Source organism: Montipora capricornis, chromosome 8 (genome assembly GCF_036669925.1).
Source record: "Montipora capricornis isolate CH-2021 chromosome 8, ASM3666992v2, whole genome shotgun sequence".
NCBI lineage: Eukaryota > Metazoa > Cnidaria > Anthozoa > Scleractinia > Acroporidae > Montipora > Montipora capricornis.
This window is the reverse complement of record NC_090890.1, coordinates 32,885,546-32,905,334: the sequence shown is the minus strand read 5'-3', so window position 1 is coordinate 32,905,334 and position 19,789 is coordinate 32,885,546. Positions and strand designations below refer to the sequence as shown.

General features: G+C 36.6%; 1 protein-coding gene, 1 long non-coding RNA gene and 2 pseudogenes across 2 annotated transcripts in view; 2 read left to right on the top strand and 2 right to left on the bottom strand.

Annotated features, from left to right (window-relative positions):
- The window catches only part of LOC138059834 (probable methyltransferase-like protein 15 homolog), a 182,579-nt gene that overhangs the window by 115,772 nt on the left and 47,018 nt on the right, over window positions 1-19,789 (top strand). The window contains exon 2 of the mRNA XM_068905470.1: window positions 1,323-1,354. The gene's annotated coding sequence lies outside the window, so the exon portion shown is untranslated. The remainder of the gene's footprint in view (window positions 1-1,322; window positions 1,355-19,789) is intronic.
- Window positions 1,278-5,057, bottom strand: LOC138059840 (uncharacterized). The gene is made up of 3 exons (XR_011134259.1): window positions 3,435-5,057; window positions 3,087-3,132; window positions 1,278-1,336 (listed from the first exon to the last, which is right to left on the bottom strand). It is a non-coding gene; the product is annotated as an uncharacterized lncRNA (long non-coding RNA).
- LOC138059670 (uncharacterized) lies at window positions 13,678-15,582 on the top strand (annotated as a pseudogene).
- Window positions 15,896-16,664, bottom strand: LOC138059669 (uncharacterized; annotated as a pseudogene).

Below are 19,789 nucleotides of genomic sequence, written 5' to 3'. Positions count from 1 at the left end.
TTGTATTTAAAAATTTGTAAAATCTTAGCCTTGACGTACTCCTTGTTCTAGTATGAAATGATCAGATGCATAGCCATCATTTAGAATGCAGCTGGTAATGTTTTTGTAAAAGATCCAGTGTCTTAGCTGTGGGCCAAAAATAAAAGATTTTAGACATTACTGTAGAAAATCCCATTCAACTGAAGCAAAGCTTTTTCAAAATTTAGAAAAATGGCAATTCCGGGTAACTCTTTCTCTTTTGTAAACTCCATCACATCTTTAATTTAATAATATATTGTTCCTTTACAATCCAATGTTCACACATGATGATCATAATATGTGTTCATGTGTTCGTGTATGGTGAATTAAATCAGTGGTCCTGTATTGGACATTTATTACTGTAACAGTAACTGTGTAGGGGATCTTTTTTCCAGGCATTCGGCGTGGTCTTAACTTATGATGAATCTCCAAATCAGCATTATGCTAATACATGTAGTATTATACAATACATGTAAGTGGTAAAGGATTGTTTAGAATTTAGTGAAAATTAAACACCAATCATTAAATTTATTGAAGATGTAATTTTATTTTATTTATATATTTACATGTATTTTTTTGGGGGCAGTATCATTTTTCTAACTTCACAAGTTTGTTCTTGTTATTACCAATTTTCATCTTTTCATTAATAATTTACATCCAAAAAATTACTCGATTCTGATTGGCTGACAGCAATGCAGTTTAAGTGTAACAAAGTGCAAAAAGTGTAATACACCACTGAAAAAGGGAAATACAGTGCAAATTACACATCGAAATTCTGGATTATGATTGGCTAATTAACAATTAGACCTGTAGCCCGCAAGGGCTACGGGTCAAAAGCCCATGAGGCGAACCCGAATGGGCTATTGACCCGTCGCCCTTGAGGCTGAGGGGTCTAATTGTTTTAGTATCACCCAACTAGTCGGACAGAAAAGGCAATAACATAGTTAGAAAATGCTAGTTGAAGAAATATTTATTTGGAAATAAAACAAAAGAAAACGTCATGCTTTTTGCTACTCGAGGACTATTACTAATAGTCCTCTAGTAACGTAGCCAATCAAAATGCAGGATTAGCATTAGTCCACTAGTTGGGTGATACTAATAAACAATAGGGTTTGATCAGAACCAATCAAATCTTGCGCACGCCCTGGATGGCGCAATTATGGCGCAATTTTTCCCTGAGCTCGTGCAAATTTGGTCGTCTTTGAACAAACTTAGTCATGCTTATTTATTCCAAATTGCACTCGAAATCATGTGATTACCTATACAAACATATAAAATTAATCTTAACGTCTCCTCTTGTTCAGAGTTCTTTTCCACCCTACAAGAGAAGATCAAGGTATGTCAAATAGGGATTGGCAGATGAAGCATTTTCTCAATGATTTTGAATAGGTTTTTGCTCTGCAGCTAGATGTTTTCAATACCATTCAAAATAATAATGATATAGATGTAAACATTTTAGCATGCTTGTTGGCTGAGAACATGTCAATTAACCCCCAACAATAATTATTAAAATAGAAGAGTAACCAGGTGTTGGATATGTATTAATGTAGAAAAGCGTTCTCTGGTTAAGAAAAATTTCATAACCGAAGCTTTCGCCTTCCAGACTAAAGCCTTTAAAAACTGTAAATGCGCGAGATGGAAATATAAACAAAATGGGAGTCTGAAAATTGTAAAAACGGTAAAAGCAAAAAAAAGGCGCTAATCTAAAAGAATAGAGTATTGTTTTGGCAAAGGTTTGGAGTTATTGTTTGCTTCATTAGTGTTAGCGGTGTGCCAAGATTCCAAAGTTTTTCGAATTCGGTAGTTTCCTTTCTCAATTACTCTGGCATTGTTAAAGTCAATAGAGTTTCATTTGAAATGTAAAAATATTTAAAACTGGCTCTAATATTGCAGCTCACACTTGGTGTAACAATCACTCTATTAACTTCAACAATGCCAGAGTAATTGACAAGGAAAACTTCCGAATTCGAAAAACTTTGGAATCTTGGCACACTGCTAACACTAATGAAGCAGACAATAATTCCAAACCTTTGCCAAAACAATACTCTATTCTTGTAGATTAGCGCATTTTCCCCCTTTACCGTGTTTACAAATTATTTTTTAACACTCCCTTTTTGTATATATTATTTTCCATCTTCAGGGCTCGAAATAACCGCCAGTCAACGGACAATGTCCGAAGTGATTTGGGAGTTGACCGGTCAACCTTTCGTCTTGCCGGTCATGTTGACCGGTCACATTTGATCGTTTTGAAAATGAAATAAATTATAAATTCCATGCTGTTCAGTTGTTTCAGTTGTAGCAAGTCGCTGTGTATTGTCATTTGCGGAACTTTGATCTGAAATCCTGGGTGAAATGCAACAAGAACCGTTGTTGACAATGAGTGCTTTAAAGTGCTATAAGCTCTAAGCAACAACTTTTTTGGAAATATATAAGCCAGTTTTGGTTCATGGGCCCCTGTTTTAAGAGTTATTTATTTTATATAATTTGACAGGCCAGAAACGGTACGTGACCGAGCTAAAATGAATTTAGCCGGTCATCGTGTCCGGAGACTCTCCGGAAATTATTTCAAGCCCTGATCTTGCACATTAATTTTACATCTTAGTTTTTAAATACTGCTTTAGTCTGGAATTTTTCTTAGCCAGAGAACGCCCTATAACCCGCAACAGTATTGGAAGTTGAAATTGAGTGCAATAAATTGAAATCAAATTGATTGAGAGGAGAGTGCAACATTAAGAAAATGGGGAAGTTTGGGGAAAGTAAGGATGTTTTAAAGTTCCGCTGTGATTAAAAAAAAAAAGAAATCACTGCCTTTTTTGTCAGATCTTTAAAGTGTGTTTGCTTGACACCTGACTGTAAAAATTGTTACATGTAGCTTTGATTTCTATACAACAGTTTTTGGTCACAGGGGCACTTTAATTCAGCATTTTAATGGTTCCTCATAATTGATGTGTATCTATTAAAAAATATTAAATATATCAAATTGTCGCTATAAGCGAAACTCAACGTTTCAGAAGCATTTGCCCCGTTTCTTTTTTAACCTAATTCATTCTTGGTTAATTATAACTTACCATTTCATCGGTGTCTTGTGTAACCTGCCCATGATTCTGCTGCATTCTGTTATACAAGAGAGAGAGAGAGAGAGAGAGAGAGGGTTCATGTAAATTTATTTTATTAAGCCATGACTATAGTTTAAATTTTGCTCATTAGTAAAGGCTGCATCCAGAGTTAGGAGCTTAAAATGGTGAAAAAAGTGTTTTATTTAGTAAAAATGGGTTAGGGCTTCTTAGCAGAAAAGTTGAAGTGTTCTGCAATTCGTACTGGCAGTTGTTTAGCACATGTACATGCATATTGCTTGTAAAATAATGCACAAAAGAAAATAAGTCCTATGCATAAACATTAAAATTGAGTGGTGATACCTTATTTACCTCCATGGGGACATTCATTAACAAGATGTACAAGTTAACGTTAGGAACAGAAAGATAATCTTGCATTGTCCGGACTTACATCTCTTTAGATATGGCTACAAAACTGATGTTGCTTAGTAACCAGGCACATAACTTGGAAATAGAAAACTGGTGACAAAAGTGCAAAATGAACTTATCTTTGTTGCTTTTTGGTCCTGAACAGTGTGGGTATTCTATCTTACAAAATAATGCAGTGGTAACCAGTGGAGAGGAGGTCTTTTTCTTGTGCAGAAAGATCAATGTCCTGTACATCTCTAAGCTGCAAGTTTAGGACGTGGCATGTACATGTTTAAGCTCTCTCATGGGTGGCAGAACTGCAGGGCTATCCTACGCACATTTGCTGTCCACTGTGGCCACGTACAGTGATTCAAGCCTGGTTATTGCTAACAACTCTCCGTTCTTCAAAAGGGATGGCTGCTATTAGAGTTCACCTGATCTCTAAGCCTTTTCACCATCAGACACCCAGTGTGAAGAGGAAGTACATGTGCCATCACCAGCAGCACAAGTTCCCCCATTATGAAATCAAAATTCCATCTTCTCGATTGCAGTGCAGTATGATTAACTCCAGAATTAAGCCATTGTGCCAAATTTAGGATTTCAACACCTTTTACTTTGGCTCCCCTCCAGGAGATTTTGTTTAGCCAACGGCCATGGCAGCATTAGATTCTTGCTTTGTTACTGTCAGATGTTGTTCAGACAGGTTTGATCTGTGTTTTTTTGCCTCATTTAATTGCTCTATTTTTGAGGACGTTCTCCACATGCACTTTCCTTGTCAACATTAATGTCATTTAAGAATTAATGCTTATTTAATGTGATGGGAGGATAAACAGTGTACAAGCTTTGGTTTGGAATGAACTTATAAATGAACAATAATAGATAACGATCATGGGTATTATTTACATGTATTTTATGTCCTTAAGCTGCCAGACAAACATTGACATTATTTCAGGTTTAGAGATTATTTCAAGTGACATGCAATGTGATGGATCATGTAAATTTATGGAAATGTTTGCTCACTCAACGAAAGAAATAACATTGAGTTTTTCTCATGATACTGTTTTTGTGGTATGGAAATTTAAAAAGTTGTCCTTTATCTGCCGTGGTGTTGGAAATGTTGCATGTGCAAGAAAATTAGTACGTGTTGAAGTGTCTGCAATGTACACTGTAGATTCCAAAACAGCACCATCATTTGAAATAAACAGCTTTTAATGGGGATGTGAGTAATAAAATTTGAATGATATGGCATCATTTTAAGGAAGATAAAAACCCCTTTACTGTAAAGCACACCAACGTTTTCAATTAATGCCAGATTCAGAGAACTTTTAACTTATTATATTTATAGTATGTTGCAGATTCCGCAACAGTCATAAATACATGTAATTCAACAAGGCCTCTTAATTATCTGTATTAGCACAAATCAAAGTACTTTAAATTTGCACATACAATGTTTATCTAAGGACTGGTTTGCACAAGAAACATATGCAGATGCAGTAGCATTTTTATCTCTTTGTGGTACTCCAGTCGGAGAAGCTAAATGTGAAAAACGTTCGGGTGTCAAGATTGATAAACACCTCAACTGGGACGATCATATTGACTATCTCATAAATTAGTTCAACTCTAGAATCTGCTTCCTTAAAAGAGCTAAAACATACCTTAGCTATTCGTTAAGGCAATTATTATACAATGCATGGATTAGACCATTATATGAGTACTGCTGTACTGTAGGTTAATTTTAGAAGCTAGTGCTTCTGAAATTTCAGTCCAACGTTTTAGTAAGTTAGGTTGGATTCCTGTTGACAACATCATACGACTAAGGAAACTTTGCATAATGCACAAGATTAAAAATGGCAAATGCCCCGACTATTTTAAAGAGTATACTTCTTCTGTAAATGATAAGCATAGACATAATACTATGGCATCAACAAACATCTTTTTTTCATTCCTCTCTTTTGTACAAAATCTGGTCACCGTACTTTTCATGTGAGTGGTAGTCAACCATGGAATTCATTAGATAATTATTAAGTAGCAAAAGCCTAATAACATTAAGGAGTTTTAGAAAACACATTAATAATTGCAATTTAGAAACTAATTCCAGGCTCAATCATTTTATTATTAATAGACCTTTTTAATAATTTAAATTATGTAAAGAATTAAATAGTTATAGATTATTATATTATATAGTTTTTTATTTACTTCTACTTCTATAAATCTGTTTTTTTTAATGTTTTTTTATTTTTTAGACCACAATGTAAACTTTCCCAGTAATTTTGTCAATCCAATAAAGTTGTTATTATCATCATCATCATTATTATTGTTATACCTTTCATTAGATTTTGCTCTGTAGTGTAGATTTCAAGATTATGTCAAAACAAAAACTCTCAGTTTACATGTAGATTCCACAACATGTGAAATGCCGTGGAATGACCCACATTATTTCATTATCATTTATTACCAACTTATGTTATACGTCTGCATTACATGTACCTATATGAATTTGTGTAAGTGATTCAAAGTATATTGGTTGTAAGTGTGCATCAATTAACCCTCTATCTATCATTTAATATAATAAAATAAAATTTATCAATGTCACTAAAATAATATTGTTTTAATTAAGGTTATAGTCAATTGAGGCACCTGTTTTGAAGTAACAATTATTGTCATTTCAAAGCAGGTGTCTCAATTGACTATTATAATTATTAACTAAAAAAGATAATAAATAAGTTTAAAGTTCAGTCAGTTTTGGGAACTGGTTTTGAAATCCACAGAATTCATTTTGGTTATCTGAGCCACCATAATTATAACTTGGCAAAGGGTTGTAAATAATAATAATAATAATAATAATAATAATAGAGCTGTTTTCACTTTAGTGTCTAAAGTAATAAGCGAATTGCATTGGTTTTGCATTACTTCACTCAATGATTGATTCAAAGTTCTCGCACAAATTTTTCAACTAATCAAAAGTGAAACCGAAACCAATTGTGGCTTGCGCATGCACATTTTCCCGGGCTTTGTGCGGCTATGTGTAATTTCTTCGCGTTTTGATTGGTTTACTGGATTGTCTCTGTCCTTTTTGATTGGGCAAAGTACTTACTTTGGTTTTGGTTTTACTACACTCAATGGAAACTTGCTCTAATAATAATAATAATAATAATAATTATTATTATTATATAATTATTATTATTAATATTGTTATTGCTATTGTTATTATTATTATTATTGTTATTATTATTGTTATTGTTATAGTTATTATTATTATTATTATTGTTATAACTATAATAATAACAATAAAAATAACAATAATAATAATAATAATAACAATAATAATAATAATAATAATAATAATAATAATAATAATAATAATAATAATAATAATAATAATAATAATAACAACAACTAGCTCTCTTTCTTCTGTGTTTATAATTTATGGTGGAATGTCATTCCATGTCTCCTAATGGTCTGTCTGCATACAACACTAGGTCAGCTTTGCAGGTATAGCCTGTAGTGACAGAATGTTCTCCTCGGCTAACAGTATTCACTCCGTGCAAAATGGTTTGTTACTTCAAACACTAAAGTGCTGAAGGACAAGGAATATTAGATATTCAAATTCCTCAAGTTTGCTGTGCGGAATATTATTATTATTAGTTATGTGTACCCTTCTCTCTATCCATGCAGCCTCTCCCCTGTCACCGGACAATTTTCTCTCGATTGGCAACATCTTTTTTAATGCAGTTTTTCAGGTGTCTATCTAGGAGACAATAATTATTGCTTGAATTGTCCAGGAAAGTGTGGGGATCCTTTCTCTATTTCGGTTATTGCTACAGTTAGACCATAAATTTGAAATGGATGTTGTGCTAATTATGTAAACATCAATAAAGGTTGTCTAGACCAATTTATTACGCGACGAAAAGATTATTAGTACACACGTTACATTCAGTCAATGGAGAATTTTATGTTCCATTTTATGGCTTGTAAATATTACTTTGAATAGTGCTAATAGAACCTTCTATATTCTCTCAATTTAACTTCTTTTGGTTTATTTCTATAACAGAAGCACCTGTAAGGGGAATTGGGGCAACTTTGCCAAAGAACTGCACTGTTAATAGTGAAAACCAGCAGAAATAACACATTGGTGTTATTTTCCCACACAATAAGTTATTACATGTATAATACACTCATTGTTCTATTACACACTGTATAACTGTAATGATTTTTACCCAGTTTCTTCAATGCCAAATGGTACATCTGTGTCATTTTCCAGCTGTGAATATAAGTAAAAAAGATAAAAAAATAATTATAGTAAAATCTTTAGACAGTAGCTTTCTCAGTACCGCTGTAGTGCATTACAGTAAATTATGAACTTGTGAGTCCCATATCTTTGCCTTGTGGATGGTGGTGTTATGTTTTAGAACAAATTGCTCAATAATTATTATTGATGGCCAAATTAATAAACAACAACAACAGTAGAATACTACATCACCAGCACACACCTTAACGTACGTAATAGTATCATAGGATATAGGTAAGTCACTGATATGTACAGTACGACCTGCATCATTTTGATATTTTTTAGTTCTTACCTCTAAGCTGGGTACCTCTACTACATGTACGTAGTTTTGGCTGTGGGAAAATAAATTTGTTGCACTGTTTTTATTATATTTCATTTTTATTATTTACTTTTAACTGGAAGAATAAATATTTATTCTTGAAAGTTTTGCTTATAATAATAATAATAACGATAATAATAGCAATAATAATAATAACAATAACAATAATAATAATAACAATAACAATAATAATAGCAACAACAGCAACTACTAGCTTTTTTTTTCTGTGTCTATTATTTATGGTGGAGTGTCATTTATGTCTCCTAATGGTCTGTCTGCATACAACACTAGGTCAGCTTTGCAGGTATAGCCTGTAGTGACAGAATGTTCTCCTCGGCTAACAGTATTCACTCGGTGCAGTTTGATGTGTAAGCAATCTGTGAAATGGTTTGTTACTTCAAAGATAAAAGTGCTGAAGGATACATGCAATATCATGTATTCAAATTCCTCAAGTTTGCTGTATGGAATATTATTATTATTATTATTATTATTAGTTTTGTATGCTCTTCTCTCCATCCATGCAGCCTCTTCCTTGTCACCGGACAAGTTTCGCTTGATTGGCAACATCTTCTTTTTGAAGACTATGAAAGCAGATATCTTTGACCCTATGTCAACCCGAGATGCAGTTTTTCAGGTGTCTATCTAGGAGACAATAATTATTGCTTGAATTGTCCAGGAAAGTGTGGGGATCCTTTCTCTATTTCGGTTATTGCTACAGTTAGACCATAAATTTGAAATGGATATTGTGGTAATTAAACATCAATAAAGGTTGTCAATTTGACCAATTTATTACGTGTCTAAAAGATTATTAGTATACACATTACATTCAGTCAGTGGAAAATTTTATGTTCCATTTTATGGCTTGTAAATATAACTTTGAATAATGCTAATAGAACCTTCTTTATTCTCTCAATTTAACTTCTTTTGGTGTATTTCTATAACAGAAGCACCTGTAAGGGGAATTTGGGCAACTTTGCCAAAGAACTGCACTGTTAATAGTGAAAACCAGCAGAAATAACACATTGGTGTTATTTTCCCACACAATAAGTTATTACATGTATAATGCACTCATTGTTCCGTTACACACTCTATAACTATAATGATTTTTACCCAGTTTCTTCATTGCTGAATGGTACATCTGTGTCATTTTCCAGCTGTGAATATAAAAAAAAAGATAAAAAAATAATTATAGTAAAATCTTTAGACAGTAGCTTTCTCATTACCGCTGTAGTGCTTCAAATTATGAACTTGTGAGTCCCATATCTTTGCCTTGTGGATGGTGGTGTTATGTTTTAGAACAAATTGCTCAATAATTATTATTGATGGCCAAATTAATAAACAACAACAACAGTAGAATACTACATCACCAGCACACACCTTAACGTACGTAATAGTATCATAGGATATAGGTAAGTCACTGATATGTACAGTACGACCTGCATCATTTTGATATTTTTTTAGTTCTTACCTCTAAGCTGGGCACCTCTACTGCATGTACGTAGTGGCTGTGGGAAAATAAATGTTTTGTACTGTTTTTATTATATCTCATTTTTATTATTTACTTCTAACTGGAATAGTAAATATTTTTTCTTGAAAGGTTTGCTTATAATAATAATAATACTAATAATAATTATTATTATAACAATAATAATAATAACAATAACAATAATAATAGCAACAACAGCAACTACTAGCTTTTTTTTCTGTGTTTATCATTTATGGTGGAATGTCATTTCATGTCTCCGAATGGGCTGTCTGCATACAACACCAGGTCAGCTTTGCAGGTATAGCCTGTAGTGACAGAATGTTCTCCTCGGCTGACAGTATCCACTCCGTGCAGTTTGGTGTGTAAACAATCTTTAAAATGGTTTGTTACTTCAAACACTAAAGTGCTGAAGGATAGATGCAATATTAGGTATTCAAATTCCTCAAAGTTTGCTGTGCGGAATATTATTATTATTGTTATCATTATTATTAGTTGTGTGTGCTCTTCTCTCTATCCATGCAGCCTCTTCCCTGTCACCGGACAATTTTCTCTCGATTGGCAACATCTTTTTTAATGCAATTTTTCAGGTGTTTATCTAGGAGACAATAATTATTGCTTGAATTGTCCAGGAAAGTGTGGGGATCCTTTCTCTCTTGCGGTTATTGCTACAGTTAGACCATAAATTTGAAATGGATGTTGTGCTAATTATATAAACATCAATAAAGGTTGTCTAGACCAATTTATTACGTGTCTAAAAGATTATTAGTATACACATTACATTCAGTCAGTGGAAAATTTTATGTTCCATTTTATGGCTTGTAAATATAACTTTGAATAATGCTAATAGAACCTTCTTTATTCTCTCAATTTAACTTCTTTTGGTGTATTTCTATAACAGAAGCAGCTGTGAGGGGAATTTGGGCAACTTTGCCAAAGAACTGCACTGTTAATAGTGAAAACCAGCAGAAATAACACATTGGTGTTATTTTCCCACATAATAAGTTATTACATGTATAATGCACTCATTGTTCTATTACACACTGTATAACTGTAATGATTTTTACCCAGTTTCTTCAATGCCAAATGGTACATCTGTGTCATTTTCCAGCTGTGAATATAAGTAAAAAAGATAAAAAAATAATTATAGTAAAATCTTTAGACAGTAGCTTTCTCAGTACCGCTGTAGTGCATTACAGTAAATTATGAACTTGTGAGTCCCATATCTTTGCCTTGTGGATGGTGGTGTTATGTTTTAGAACAAATTGCTCAATAATTATTATTGATGGCCAAATTAATAAACAACAACAACAGTAGAATACTACATCACCAGCACACACCTTAACGTACGTAATAGTATCATAGGATATAGGTAAGTCACTGATATGTACAGTACGACCTGCATCATTTTGATATTTTTTTAGTTCTTACCTCTAAGCTTGGCATCTCTACTACATGTACGTAGTTTTGGCTGTGGGAAAATAAATTTGTTGTACTGTTTTTATTATATTTCATTTTTATTATTTACTTTTAACTGGAATAATAACTATTTATTCTTGAAAGTTTTGCTTATAATAATAATAATAATAATAATAATAATAATAATAATAATAATAATAACAGCAACAGCAACAACAGCAATAACAATAACAATATTAATAACAACAACAGCAACTACTAGCTCTCTTTTTTCTGTGTCTATTATTTATGGTGGAGTGTCATTCATGTCTCCTAATGGTCTATCTGCATACAGCACTAGGTCAGCTTTGCAGGTATAGCCTGTAGTGACAGAATGTTTGCAGTTTGATGTGTAAGCAATCTGTGAAATGGTTTGTTACTTCAAAGATAAAAGTGCTGAAGGATAGATGCAATATTAGGTATTCAAATTCCTCAAAGTTTGCTGTGCGGAATATTATTATTATTGTTATCATTATTATTAGTTGTGTGTGCTCTTCTCTCTATCCATGCAGCCTCTTCCCTGTCACCGGACAATTTTCTCTCGATTGGCAACATCTTCTTTTTGAAGACTATGAAAGCAGATATCTTTGACCCTATGTCAACCCGAGATGCAGTTTTTCAGGTGTCTATCTAGGAGACAATAATTATTGCTTGAATTGTCCAGGAAAGTGTGGGGATCCTTTCTCTATTTCGGTTATTGCTACAGTTAGACCATAAATTTGAAATGGATGTTGTGCTAATTATGTAAACATCAATAAAGGTTGTCTAGACCAATTTATTACGCGACGAAAAGATTATTAGTACACACGTTACATTCAGTCAATGGAGAATTTTATGTTCCATTTATTTCTTGTAAATATTACTTTGAATAGTGCCAATAGAACCTTCTATATTCTCTCAATTTAACTTCTTTTGGTGACTTTCTGTAACAGAAGCAGCTGTGAGGGGATTTTTTTGCAACTTTGCCAAAGAACTGCACTGTTAATAGTGAAAACCAGCAGAAATAACACATTGGTGTTATTTTCCCACATAATAAGTTATTACATGTATAATGCACTCATTGTTCCGTTACACACTCTATAACTATAATGATTTTTACCCAGTTTCTTCATTGCTGAATGGTACATCTGTGTCATTTTCCAGCTGTGAATATAAAAAAAAGATAAAAATAATTATAGTTTTCCAGTAGTAATTTTGTATACAAGAGAGAAAAGCTTGTAGATGTAAATTGATGATGGCATGAGTAATGCCGAAACATATCTTCAAAGAGTTGGTTCGTATGTCTTAAATTTATTTTGAGGGAGTAAATGATAGGTATGAAAACAGGGGAAGCAGTAACAAAGTAGAGACAATCATAATCTAGAATATAAAGTCACTGAAACAGGATGTCTCTAAGTTCAGCACATTCGTTTCCTACAAATACACGTAAGGGATTTGTTTTCGAAACATCGCTCTTCAAATTCAGCACAATCATATCATTTTTTAAAATTAAAATTAAACACTGGCTGGGCTTATGTGACAACAAACGAGCACAGTAGTAGTTGAATACAATTAATTTGAGAGTGATATGTGAACACACTACTGTTTGCACGTGGCAAAAGTAGAATCGCAGAAAAGCATATAGCTGCCTGAAATGGTTACGAGTGCATAACCGGAATCCCCGCCCTTTGATGAAAATGAGGGCATGTTAAACACACGGCCTGTACAACTTACCCCTTCAATACTGCTGCTTCATTAACTTTCATTATTTTTAGCTTATTAGCTGTGGAGAATCTTGTCCACATGGCTTAAATTTGAAAGCTCGTGAAATTCTAAATTGTGAAACAGGAACCTAAACACTTCTGTTTGCTTGAATTCCTGTATTCTTTAGCGAGTGCGTCGAGTCAGTACCTCACAAAAAAATAACGGGGTCTTTTCTGCTGTCTCGATAATTTCTCAAGGTCTTTCATGCAATGCCACAAAAATCCAATATACCAGCAAAGAAGTAATATTTGAATGCCTGTCTCTGTGTCATTTGTGCAAGCAGAGCATAAAATGACCTTCTCTTTAGCACTTTAATAATTGCTTAAATAAAAGTTGATACTTGGACATTCGGTGCATCATCTCGCTGAAATGTAATGAACAACACTGTTAAACAGCTTAAGGTTGGTAGGTAGTACTCACATCTCTCTCCATTCCCGGACTTGTTCCTGAAAATTGAAGAAGAAACGGGTTGAATTTTTTGATGATAGGTTAGGGATTTGACTTCATGTCATTTTAAAAAGATGCGTCCCTAGTCACGCGTTTAGGAAGGATAGTTTTATCCCGTTAAGCGGTATTTAGAGTTTTTGCGCTCCGGTTTTCCACTTCAGATTTTTCAAATCACGTCCACGGGGTGGAAAATTCTGTCCTGACTCCTCGAGTTGACCGTCGTGGGAAAAGCACGTGTATCGCGTACCTCAAAGCAACACAAACCAAGCGGGCCTCAAACTAACGCGTAGGTTCCCAATCGAAGCCCAGGTTCTTTCTTGAGGTGCTCGCACACTAGGGGTCATTTTGCAGCTACATGACCCTGGAACATGCTGCAGTTTTAAAATCATATTCCGCACATATAACGTGGCATAGAGCGGGAACCTATAGCGGGGGCACGACGCACCTACCAAATCACAACATGTACACACACAACAAACAGACAATTAAGCACAGCAGCGGGAACACGTCCCAGGGACTTGTAGCAGAGGTAAATTACTGTTTCGTTCACATTAGGGGGGCTGTAGCAGGCGCCTGTATCGGACGCGTGCAGCAGAAACAACATCAAATTGCACACATACATTCACAACTGCAGCCATTACACATGTCTCGGAAACATGAAGCCGCAGTCAAATCCCGTTCCATACATACGAGAGGAAATGTAGCAGGCACTTTTATACGGAGCTCACAGCAGGGACAAAACGTATTTACGCGCACACACTCGCAACTGCAGTTATTGCGTGTCCCAGAGACATGTACCCACAAGGTGTCGCATTGTCTGAGTTCTTCGTGCCACATGATTTTACACCTATGTTTTGTCATTGCAACATGTCTCGCCGAAATTCATTTGGTCGGACTTCATGCGGCATGTTGCAGCAACGAATGTTGCAAAAAGGACGATTTTTATCGTGTGAACAGCTCGGGAGCGTGCATCTGCAGTTTTAATACAGATTTAACCACTGAATCACAGACAGCAAAGAAACGGCAATACAATATTTGCGATAAACACACAATTGGACGAAAATAGATGGATAATTGCATTGTTTTGGAATGCAATAAATACGGAAGCAACGTTTTAAACGTCGCCATTGACTAGTCATGATGGCGGTGCGTGAAGTTGCCAGAATTAAAGCGTAAGTTCATGTTGCTGATTTTGATGCAGCTTTTAGACGACGACCCTCCTGCCACTATCGAACGACGAGTGTGGACTCGCGAGTGGATAAAACGAAGAGAGGAATTGGGGGCCTATCACACCCTGTTTTGAGAATTAGTGGAGGTTGTAGGGCCCCTTTTAACAAAGCAAAAGACCCATATGAGGACATCTATTGCGCCAAACGAAAGACTTGCCCTCGGTATCAGATACTTGGCAACAGGAGAGACGTTTAAGTCCCTTTCCTTTCAGTTTCGGATTGGAAAGAGTACTGTGTCTCAGATTGTAATGGAAGTGTGCGACGCGATTTACCAAGTTTTGGGAAGACAACACTTACAAAACGCCCAACACCGTTAAAAACTGGCGCGAAATTGCAGCATTATTATACTCTAAGTGGAATATTCCAAATAACATTGGTGCTATAGACGGAAAACGGATTTTGATCCAGAAGCCCCCAAATGCTGGTTTCTATTTCCACGACTGCAAAGGGAATGAAAGTGTTATTGCGTTGATCATGTCGGGACAGAGTTACGAGTGCCTCTATGCAGATGTAGGCACCAACGGGCGGAACTCAGATGGACACGCATGGGCACGGTGCTCACTGAAGAAGGCTTTTGACAGCCCAGACAATCTGCTTAACATACCTCCTCCTTGCCGATTACCCGGGGCTAGCAAAGGCAGTTCCTTTTGTCATAACAGCAGACGAGGCGTTTTCTTTGGCAAGCCACATGCTGAAGCGGCATCCTTGAAAGAGCCTTACAGTCGAGGAAAGAATTGCTAACTATCGGATATCTCGAGGACGAAGGATTTCCGAGAATATCCTGGGAATCCTAGCCAATAGATGGCGCTGTTTTCGAGCCCCCTTCCTTTTGAGCTCTGTCAAGGTAAAGAAAATAGCGATGGCCGTACTAACGCTTCACAACTGGCTGAACAGCGACAGATTCAGCAGGAATGTGTACTGCCCTCCCGGTCTGACTGACAACGAAAATCCTGTAACCGGGGAAATCATCCCAGGCACTTGGAGAGACGACTCTCCTCTGGAATCACTTGTATCCCTTCAGCCATCCCTTTAAGCACAGTTACAACAGAGGCGCCCAAGAAATGCGCCAGGAATATACAAGGTGGTTCAATGATGAAGGCGATGTGCCGTGGCAAAGGAAAATGTGTGGACTTTAGTGGCTTTGAGTCCTTTTTAGAGACCAAACATGTACGTACAATCGTAATTAATGTGTTGACTATGGCATTGTGACAGTTAACATGTAATTTGCGTAGTATGCATTCAAGCGAGAGCAGAGTTTGTAGTTTGCAAAAATGATGATCATAACACAACATAGAAACCGATTTACGTTAAAAATATTTATTTGCTAGTAAAAAGAAAAACGTTTGCTGTCATTTGATTTTTTAATCATGTAATTTACAGGAACAAATGCATTGTACATAATCAGGGTATCCACCAAATCGCCCTTTTTTACTTTGACTTTTCTGTTTTCTAATCGAAGTCCGGCGGGAATGCTTGGTTCCTGTGAGAGCTTTCAACACCTAAGGATGGTCGTGACGGCTGTTCGGCAGACTGCATATGTGTACTACCATGGAAATATGGGTTAAACCAAGGCAGAGTGATGTTGGAAGCGCTAGCATAGCTGGTGTCACTGTAGCTCAAGCCAGAAGCGAGGCTAGAAGGATAGTCAACTCTACTAAATCCACGTTGAGTTGAATTTGGAGCCAGCTTGGACAATGTTAATCCAACGTATTTTCCAAATACATGCGCTTCGTTGGTCTCGTGCGCCGGGGAGTCGCCGGTAGCATGGTGGGGCGCTTTAATCGCCACTACTGCTTGCTCAAATAATTCTAGTTTCTTGTTTTCAATGTCATGTCGGTATTTCTTTCTTTTTTTGGCTGACGAGGGACCGGATATCGTGTCGATATTGTCCTCTGTGTCATCGCAAATGCTGTTGGTGAACTGAAGATGCGCGTAAAACTCCCATGAAGACTGATACACGTCATTGGTACCTGAACCGGATGGTTTCTTTTGGGCTTTTCCGTGTTCTTGCCTATAGACCTTGAGCAGGCTCTTCCGCTTTTTCTGAATGTCCTCTTTGGTATACTTACTCTCCAGCTCTTTAACAAGGCGAATCCAAGAGTAGGCCTTTGTTGCTGTTCGTGTGAAACTAGGGGATATTGTAGTTCCATAGGCACTTGTTGTTCTGGTAAAAAGAAATGAGGGTCTGCAACAAACAAATAAAATAGATTGATGCCATTGCGTTACTTTTCAATTTGCCAATTTTGGGGTAGACTATTAGAAGTTGTGGGAGGGGATTCTAGCACGTTCTTGGTAGCTCTTCAAACCGAGCAATAAGTGTCGCCATTGCTTTCTTTGTCTTTGTTTTGTTTCCATTATCTTTCAATCGCTTGTCCCATAATATAGGATTTTCCTTGTAATATGAAATCAGCATTCGTGTCGTGGATGCACTCCATACTGAGCCGCCCGATATTTCAGCAACTTCTTCCTTTTCCCTTCCCTGCTCTCCATAGCTCAGCCGGGTCATAACTTGACTGACTTCGTTTAAAACGTTGTTTCCGTATTTATTGCATTCCAAAACAATGTAATTATCCATCTATTTTCGTCCAGTTGTGTGTTTATCGCAAGTACGTAAGCATTAAAGTATTGTATTGCCGTTTCTTTGCTGTCTGTGATTGGTTCAATCTGTAGTAAAAAGCTGCAGACGCACGCTTCCGAGCTGTTCACACGATAAAAATCGTCCTTTTTGCAACATTCGTTGCTGCAACATGCCGCATGAAGTTCGACCAAATGAATTTCGGCGAGACATGTTGCAGTGACAAAACATAGGTGTGAAATCGTGTGGCACGAAGAACTCAGACAATGCGACACCTTGTGGGTACATGTCTCTGGGACACGCAATAACTGCAGTTGCGAGTGTGTGCGCGTAAATACGTTTTGTCCCTGCTGTGAGCTCCGTATAAAAGTGCCTGCTACATTTCCTCTCGTATGTATGGAACGGGATTTGACTGCGGCTTCATGTCCCCGGGACATGTAATGGCTGCATTAGCGAATGTATGTGCGCAATTTGATGTTGTCCCTGCCGCGCGCGTCCGATACAGGCGCCTGCTACAGCCCTCCTCGTGTGAACGAAACAGCAATTTACCTCTGCTACAAGTCCCTGGGACGTGTTCCCGCTGCTGTACTTAATTGTCTGTTGGTTGTGATTTTGTACCCGCTGCATGTCCCCGGTACACATGCATGTAAAATGCCCCGTAGTTTGTGAGTAAAATGGATAGATGTCCTGGGGACATGCTTACGGCGCAGTTTGTTCTTTGTGTACATGTTGTGATTTGGTAGGTGCTAAGTGTCCCCGCTATAGGTTCCCGCTCTATGCCACGTTATATGTATGGAATATGATTTTAAAACTGCTGCATGTTCCAGGGTCCTGTAGCTGCAAAAAGACCCCTACTGTGCGAGCACCTTTACTTTGTCACGCAAAATATGTCACAACATGGACTTTTCGCGGTCTTGAGACGGAGTCACCGTAAAGCGAATTTTGTTAAATTAAACTACACTATTGCTGCCTTTGTTGGCATTTAATAGGGTAATGCTCATTTACCTTGGTGTAAAGCAACATAGCATTTTCGAAGTAATTATACTGAAGAAACAACGTTGCTTGCGCGAGTGTCGAGTATTTATGAGTAAATGAGTCAAGGAGTCAATGAGTCAAAGAGTTAGTGAAGTTAATTAAACCATAAAAGGAAAAATAAAATTTCAAAGAGTGCTTAGGCCTAATCACCGAAACGAGGGCTTAGGCTTAATCAACAAATTATTGCTATATTGACTGTGAGTCCATTGACTCATGACTCGTTGACTCATTTGACTCATATAACATGCGTTCTCTGCTTGCGCGTAAGAATATTACTTCCTTGGGAGATACATTGTTTTAATCATTTCCTCTTTCCAGAGGCATTGTTCTGTGGGGACCTGTGGGCATATAGATGGTTTGAAACCGATCTCGTAAATCCGAGGTGACAATAATGTGAGAATCTAACGAAGGGTTTTTTGTCTTCGACCACCAACTTTTCGGCGATAACGTTACTTGAAAATTGTTGTGACTTAACAGATGGACGTAACGTAGAAACAAGATTATGCAGCTTGAATAAGTCTTCGAGCTAGCGCTGAGGATCTCGTGGTATTAAGTTCTCGTAAAATATAGAAGTACCGCTTTTTCATCTAAAGTACTTTTGGGGTGGAATTGTGGTTGCCTTTTAAGGTAATTCCTTAGTATTGCATTGCGCATCCCTGTTGCGCACGATTTTTGCGTCATTAGTGAGCGCACATGAGCACGTGCACGTACAAAACGTAAGAGATTTCCCTCAAACTTAGCCCGATAGCGAAATAAATGCTCCTTTTCTCTCAAACGAGCACGATGACCCCCGATTTTTTTTCAGGTATTTGCTAAGAACAGTCTAATAAAAAAACTTATTTGAAGAAGAAAAGAAGTTTGATAGTAGAACATGTTTTTTTTGGAAAACAGTTCCGTTCTTGGTGTATTGGCCAAGGCGAGGACTTCAAGCTAACCACGGAACTGTCCCAAAGAGTGCACTATTTCCACAACCATACAATCAAAACGGCGTAAAGTAAGCAATACTGCTTATGTAAATAAAAGAGACTTTATTTTCAAAATAAATTTTGTGTCTTTCAAGTAACCAAGACTTAATTCTGTATGAAGGTGATTCGAATTTTTAACGCGCAACCAGTAAAAAGACCCCATTTTCAGAGACTGCTGACGCGTAAACAAGCACGGTGGCCCCATTTTTTTATTGCATTTTTTAAATGTTCATAACATGAATGTTAATTATGCCAAGTTTCCAAAAAAGTTTGATAGTAGAACAATTTCAAGGGAATTATCTTAAAAGTTACTTCCTTGCACCTGGTAGATGTTCAAGCGAATGCAAATTTGGTGAGAGGTGGTGCGCTAAAGTTAGTCTTGTATCCACATGAAAGGATTTTATAAATGATTAGATCGGTATTTGACGGTATTTGGGAGTGTTGCGTTTTTGGAAGCAATACTAAACGATACGATACCTCTACTGATTATGTGAAAATTGGTGCTCACTTTCGGTGATGACTGTGGTAAAGGAGCGCGTTTTTGTTAACAAAGTTGTTCACAGCAAAATGTTGACAAGGAATTTCCTGGGTTGGGATATGATCCTCAAGCCGGTTACGTGTAAATTAGCGGTCACCAAACGGCGATGGCCGGACGTGATTTGTTTGCTGCACAATTTGCCGCAGGTGAAGCACATTTCCCGCGCTTCGAAAACTTACCCACGTGATGTATCAAATCTTCTCCATTTCTAATATTGTAAAAAATACACC